Source organism: Leopardus geoffroyi, chromosome C2 (assembly GCF_018350155.1).
Source record: "Leopardus geoffroyi isolate Oge1 chromosome C2, O.geoffroyi_Oge1_pat1.0, whole genome shotgun sequence".
In the NCBI taxonomy this organism is placed as follows: Eukaryota; Metazoa; Chordata; class Mammalia; order Carnivora; family Felidae; genus Leopardus; species Leopardus geoffroyi.
Genome location: NC_059333.1, coordinates 65,439,114 through 65,445,141, shown reverse-complemented (window position 1 = coordinate 65,445,141; position 6,028 = coordinate 65,439,114). Strand labels below are relative to the sequence as shown.

At 37.8% G+C, this 6,028-nt stretch overlaps 1 non-coding gene across 1 annotated transcript; it reads right to left on the bottom strand.

Annotated features, from left to right (window-relative positions):
* Nucleotides 1–207: 207 nt before the first annotated feature.
* On the bottom strand, nucleotides 208–310 carry LOC123576312. Its single transcript, XR_006701319.1, has one exon. It is a non-coding gene; the product is annotated as a small nucleolar RNA U13 (small nucleolar RNA).
* Nucleotides 311–6,028: the final 5,718 nt, after the last annotated feature.

Genomic DNA, 6,028 nt, shown 5'->3' with positions numbered 1-6,028 from the left:
GGAAAGGCTTTTAAGTACAATTTCAATTTCTTTAACAGATATAGGGCTTTTTAAGTTATCTATTTATTTTTGTGTGAGCTATGGTAAGTTATTTCTTTCAAGGAGTTTTTCCATTTTATCTAGGTTGTGAAATTTATTGGCATAAAGTTATTACTATTCATAATAATCTATTTTTACCCCCTTTTTCTTGTTTGTTTGTTTTTTTCACATGAGATGGACAATACACTGCAGTTGTTACAAGGTTTGAAGGAGGCACATGTCACAAAACAGCATGAACATCAATTATCACACTTATGACTTATAAAAGGATCTATTTTTATTCTTAATACCTACAGAATATGTGGTGATATCAACTCTGCATTCCTGTTATTGATAATTTATCTTTTTACTTTTTTTCCTGATTAGTCTGGTTAAAGCTTAATCCATTTTACTGATTTTTCTGAAAGAACCAGCCTTTGCTTTATTTGATTCTATTGTTTTCTTCTTTTCTATTTCATTGGATTCTGCCTTGGTCTTTATTATTCCTTTTTTCTGCGTTATGTCTGATTTGCTCTTTCTTTTCTAGTTTTGTAAGGTAGAAGCTGAGATGATTGATTTGAAAGCTTTCTTTTTCTTAATATAGACATTTAGTGTTGTAGGTTTTCCCTTAAGTAATGCGTGAATCACATCTACAAATCCTGATATGTTGTTTTCATTTTCATTCAGTTGCAAATACTTTTAAAATTCCTCTTTTGACTTTTTCTTTAATCTCCCAGTTATAAAGAAAGGTATTGTTTGGTTTCCAAATACTGGGGGATTTTCCAAGGATCTTTTAGTTATTGATTTCTAATTTAATTTTTCTGTGGTCAGAGAACATAGGTTGTATGACTTGAATCCTATTGTATTTTATTGAGTCTTGTGACCCAGAATAGTTCTTTGTGCACTTGAGAAGAATGTGTTTTCTGCTATTGTTAGGTGTTTTACAAAAGTCAATCAGGTCAAGTGATCAGTTTTTAAAATTTTCTATATCCATACTGATTTTCTGCATACGTGGTCTAGCAATTATTGAGTAGTGTTAAAATCTCTGACTATAATTATGGAGTCATCTATTTCTTTGTGCAGTTCTTTCAGTTTTAACTTCATGTATTTTGAGGTACTGTTATTAGGTTCATAAATGTTTAAGATTGTTATTTTCTCTTGATGAATTGATCCTTTATCCTTATAATGATAAAATGACCTTCTTTATCCCTGGAAATATTCTTTGGTCTGAAATGTATTTTGTTTGATTTTAAAGTAATTGATCTCATTTTCTTTCGGCTAGTGTTAGCGTGGTTTCTCTCTTTCCATCCTTTCACTTTTAACCTATTTGTTACATCATCTTCATATTTAAAGTGCACTTTTTGTAGGCAGCATATAGTTGGGTCTTGCTTTTTTATTCAACCTGATAAGCTATGCCTTTTAATCAGGCTATTTATACCATTTATATTTAATTTGATTATTAATATGGTTAGATTTGAGTATCTCCTTTTGCTATTTGTTTTCTATTTGTCCCACCTGTTATTTGTTGCCCCATTCCTAGTTTTCTACCTTCGTTTGGACTAATCAAGTTTCTTTTTGATATGATTTTATCTCCTTAGTTGCTTTATTAATTATAATTCTTTATTTTGATATGTTAGTGATTGCTTAAGGGTTTATAATATATATTTATCTATCATAGTCTGCCTTAAAGTGATATTATGCCTCTTCACATGTAATATAAGAACCTTACAATATATTCTTTCATTTATCCCCTCCTGGCCTATTTGATATTGTCATGCATTTTATTTTTCATTTTTCATTTTCATTTCATTTCATTTGGGTCCTCCTTAATATTTTCTGTGACTCTACTTTTTTGAATATATACAATACAGTTATAATAACTGTATTAATGTTCTTTTCTGTAAATGCTAACATCTGTGTCAGTTCTGGATTGCTTTTTACTAATTCTTTTTCCCCCTATCAGTTGTATTTTCTTGACTCTTTGTATAGCTGGTAATCTTTGTTTGGATGCCAGGTAGGTCTGGAGCAGTGCTCATTGTAGGGCTGCTTCTCCACTACTGAGGCAAGACCTTCCTGAATACTCTACCCAGTGCCTTGTAAATTTTGAGTTTTTCCAGCCTGATTGAAATAGGCACTGTTCCTAGCCCAATGTGAGTGACAAGAACGCTTCTCTCTAATCTTTACAGGTGGTTCTTTCTCTGGCCTAGGACCATTTCCTTAGATGCATACACTGATCAGAAATAGTTGAGGGAGGACTCTCTGCAGATCTGTCCAGTATTCTGTTTCTGTGAAGCTGTCATTTTTCTGTTATTCTGTCCTGTGAGCTCTAGCTGCTTCTGTCTCCCTGGACTCTAGGGTCTCTTTTCTGAACTCAGGGAGTCTGCCAGACTATGTCTCAACTTTCTCTTCCTTCTGCCATGCTTGGAAACTCTCAATGTAGCAAGCTGGGGCAGTTGTAGGACTCACCTTGTCAGTTTCCTGTCTCTCAGAGATCACTGTCCTCCGTTGCTTCATATAGAGTACCTTAAAAACTGTTGTTTTAGATATTTTGTCTGGTTTTTTTTGTTTGTTTGTTTTAGATACTTTGGGTGGGATGGTCCTTGTGTGTTCATCTTGGCCAAAAAGAGAAGTCTAGTCATTGCTTTTTTCCCCCTCTTTGAGATTTAATCCTTTCTCTTTTAACTTTTTTTGGGGAAAATATGAAGGCTTAGAAAAGTTGTAAAAATTATTCAGGGAACACCTGTATACACTTCATCTAGATTCATCAGTTGTTAACATTTTGCCACATTTGTGCACGCTTGCTTTCTCACTCTCTCTCTCACACACACACTTTAAATTTTTTTTTTTTTTCAACGTTTATTTATTTTTGGGACAGAGAGAGACAGAGCATGAACGGGGGAGGGGCAGAGAGAGAGGGAGACACAGAATCGGAAACAGGCTCCAGGCTCCGAGCCATCAGCCCAGAGCCCGACGCGGGGCTCGAACTCACGGACCGCGAGATCGTGACCTGGCTGAAGTCGGACGCTCAACCGACTGCGCCACCCAGGCGCCCCATCACACACACACTTTAATTGAGCTATGGGAGAGAAATTGCAGACATCGTGATAGTTAATCATTAAATAAATCTTAAGAATAAAATCACTTTCCTATATAACAACAATACAATGATCAAATTCAGGAAAGAGTATAAGTGGAAGAAGCAGAAATTGCCTTTTAAAGATTGAGCTCAGAAAAAAATAAAATAAAATAAAATAAAGGTTGGGTTCAGGATTGGCATCCCTTGACTTTCACTCTATTCCATTTGTAAAAGCAGTGACAGGCCAGCCCAGATTGATTGATTGATTGATTGATTTCAATATATGAAGTTTATTGTCAAATTGGTTTCCATACAACACCCAGTGCTCATCCCGAAAGGTGCCCTCCTCAATACCCATCAGCCACCCTCCTCTCCCTCCCACCCCCCATCAACCCTCAGTTTGTTCTCAGTTTTTAAGAGTCTCTTATGCTTTGGCTCTCTCCCACACTAACCTCTTTTTTTTTTTTTTTTTTTCCTTCCCCTCCCTCATGGGTTTCTGTTAAGTTTCTCAGGATCCACATAAGAGTGAAAACATATGGTATCTGTCTTTCTCTGTATGGCTCATTTCACTCATTTCACTCTGCAGTTCCATCCATGTTGCTACAAAGGGCCATATTTCATTCTTTCTCATTGCCACGTAGTACTCCATTGTGTATATAAACCACAATTTTTTTTATCCATTCATCAGTTGATGGACATTTAGGCTCTTTCCATAATATGGCTATTGTTGAGAGTGCTGCAATAAACATTGGGGTACAAGTGCCCCTATGCATTAGTACTCCTGTATCCCTGGGGTAAATTCCTAGCAGTGCTATTGCTGGGACATAGGGTAGGTCTATTTTTAATTTTTTGAGGAACCGCCACACTGTTTTCCAGAGTGGCTGCACCAATTTGCATTCCCACCAACAGTGCAAGAGGGTTCCCGTTTCTCCACATCCTCTCCAGCAACTATAGTCTCCTGATTTGTTCATTTTGGCCACTCTGACTGGCGTGAGGTGATATGTGATATCTGAGTGTGGTTTTGATTTGTATTTCCCTGATGAGGTGTGATGTTGAGCATCTTTTCATGTGCCTGTTGGCCATCCGGATGTCTTCTTTAGAGAAGTGTCTATTCATGTTTTCTGCCCATTTCTTCACTGGGTTATTTGTTTTTCGGGTGTGGAGTTTGGTGAGCTCTTTATAGATTTTGGATACTAGCCGTTTGTCCGATATGTCATTTGCAAATATCTTTTCCCATTCTGTTAGGCCAGCCCAGATTTAAAAGGAGAAATATGTCCCCATTTCTCAGCCAGAGGAATGTCAAAGAATTACAGGTTATTTTAAATCTATCACATTGTACATATTCATTTCCAGTTGTCTCAATAATATACTTTGCAGCAACTTTTTTTCAATCCAGAAATTCAGATGTCAAATCTCCTTAGTCTCATTGGGCTAGGAACAGTCTTTAATCTGAAACAGTTTTGTTTTTGTTTTTTAAATTTTTTTTTTAACGCTTATTATTGAGAGACAGAGAGAGACAAAGTGTGAGCATGGGAGGAGGAGAGAGAGGGGAAGACACAGAATCTGAAGCAGACTCCAGGCTCTGAGCTATCAGCACAGAGCCCGACGTGGGGTTCACACTCACAAACCGTGAGATCATGACCTGAGCTGAAGTCAGACGCTTAACCGACTGAGCTACCCAGGCACCCCTGAAACAGTTTTTTTTTTTGTCTTTTATGACATTGAAATATCTGAGGTGTACAGACCAGTCGTTTTGTAGACTGTCCCATAATTTGGGCTTATCTGACTGTTTCCTTGTGATTAAATTCCAGTTCTGTATTTGGAATACAATAAAGGTGATGTCATGTTCTTAGAACACCACCTCATGTGTGATGCCAATTTGTACTACTGGTGAACTTAACTTTGAGTACTTGATTAAGGTGGTATCTGCCAGATTTCTCCAATGTACTGGCACTCTATCTCCATCATAATTGGTAAGTAATCGCCAAGGATGTTCTTTTTTTTCTTTTCCTGTAAATTAAAAACAACAACAACAACAACAACAAAAAACAAACAAACAAAAGGTTTGTATTCTGTGTTAGAGAAGCCCTTAATCTATTGTGTATCAGTTCTGCTGACTGTCACTTATGTGTGACCTCCTGTGTTTCGGGATTTTGTCATTAACTTGGATTTGCATGAATCTTATGGGACTGAATCAAAGAAGCGTCCTCCAGAGTGCGTTTTTTTTTTTTTTTTTTTTTTGCTTCTGCTTAGAACACAGGGAACTTGGTAACTCTTTAAAGCCTCATGTTTGGGTCTCCTTCTTCCAGTCCCAGATCACAGTGTCAGCAGAAACTCTCCACGTGCTCTCAAGCAAAGCCCGGTGCTCAGAGGTCAATGACCCAGTGCTGGTTCTTCCCACGGTTTGTTCCTTTTGGGTTGGGGTAATTCTTGGAGAATCTCTTAGTTTCTTGTCAGTGGTGGGTGTCCTGGAGAATCTGGCCTGCTATCCTGCCTGCCTAAGCAGAACCCAGGATGATTTTTCACTTAAATCTTTAGTATAAACATCATTCTGTCTTGACCTTCCGTAATAATATCTTTGAAGATATTAGGATTTCGAATAATTTATTCAGTTAATATTTTCAATCGTCCTGCGAAATGGGAAGGCAGGTGAATTGGTACGTAGTTGAGAAAGCTGAAACCTGTCAGGTGATGTAAGGTAAGTTTACTAACCTCTGAAGCCTCAGTTTCCTGTTCTGTAAAACCAGAACTAACCCCCTTTTTGAACGAGCCAATGCTTTGTGAGCATTTACGGGGTGAATCTGGGAAGCGCCCAGCACCTAGCTCAGTTATTACCGGCACCAGGCTTTAGATCTTCCAAAAGACAAGATGTCCACCCCTCTTTCTCCCTCCTCGTTCTTCCACTGCCCGGGTGGGGTCCGGCCGGCCTGGGGT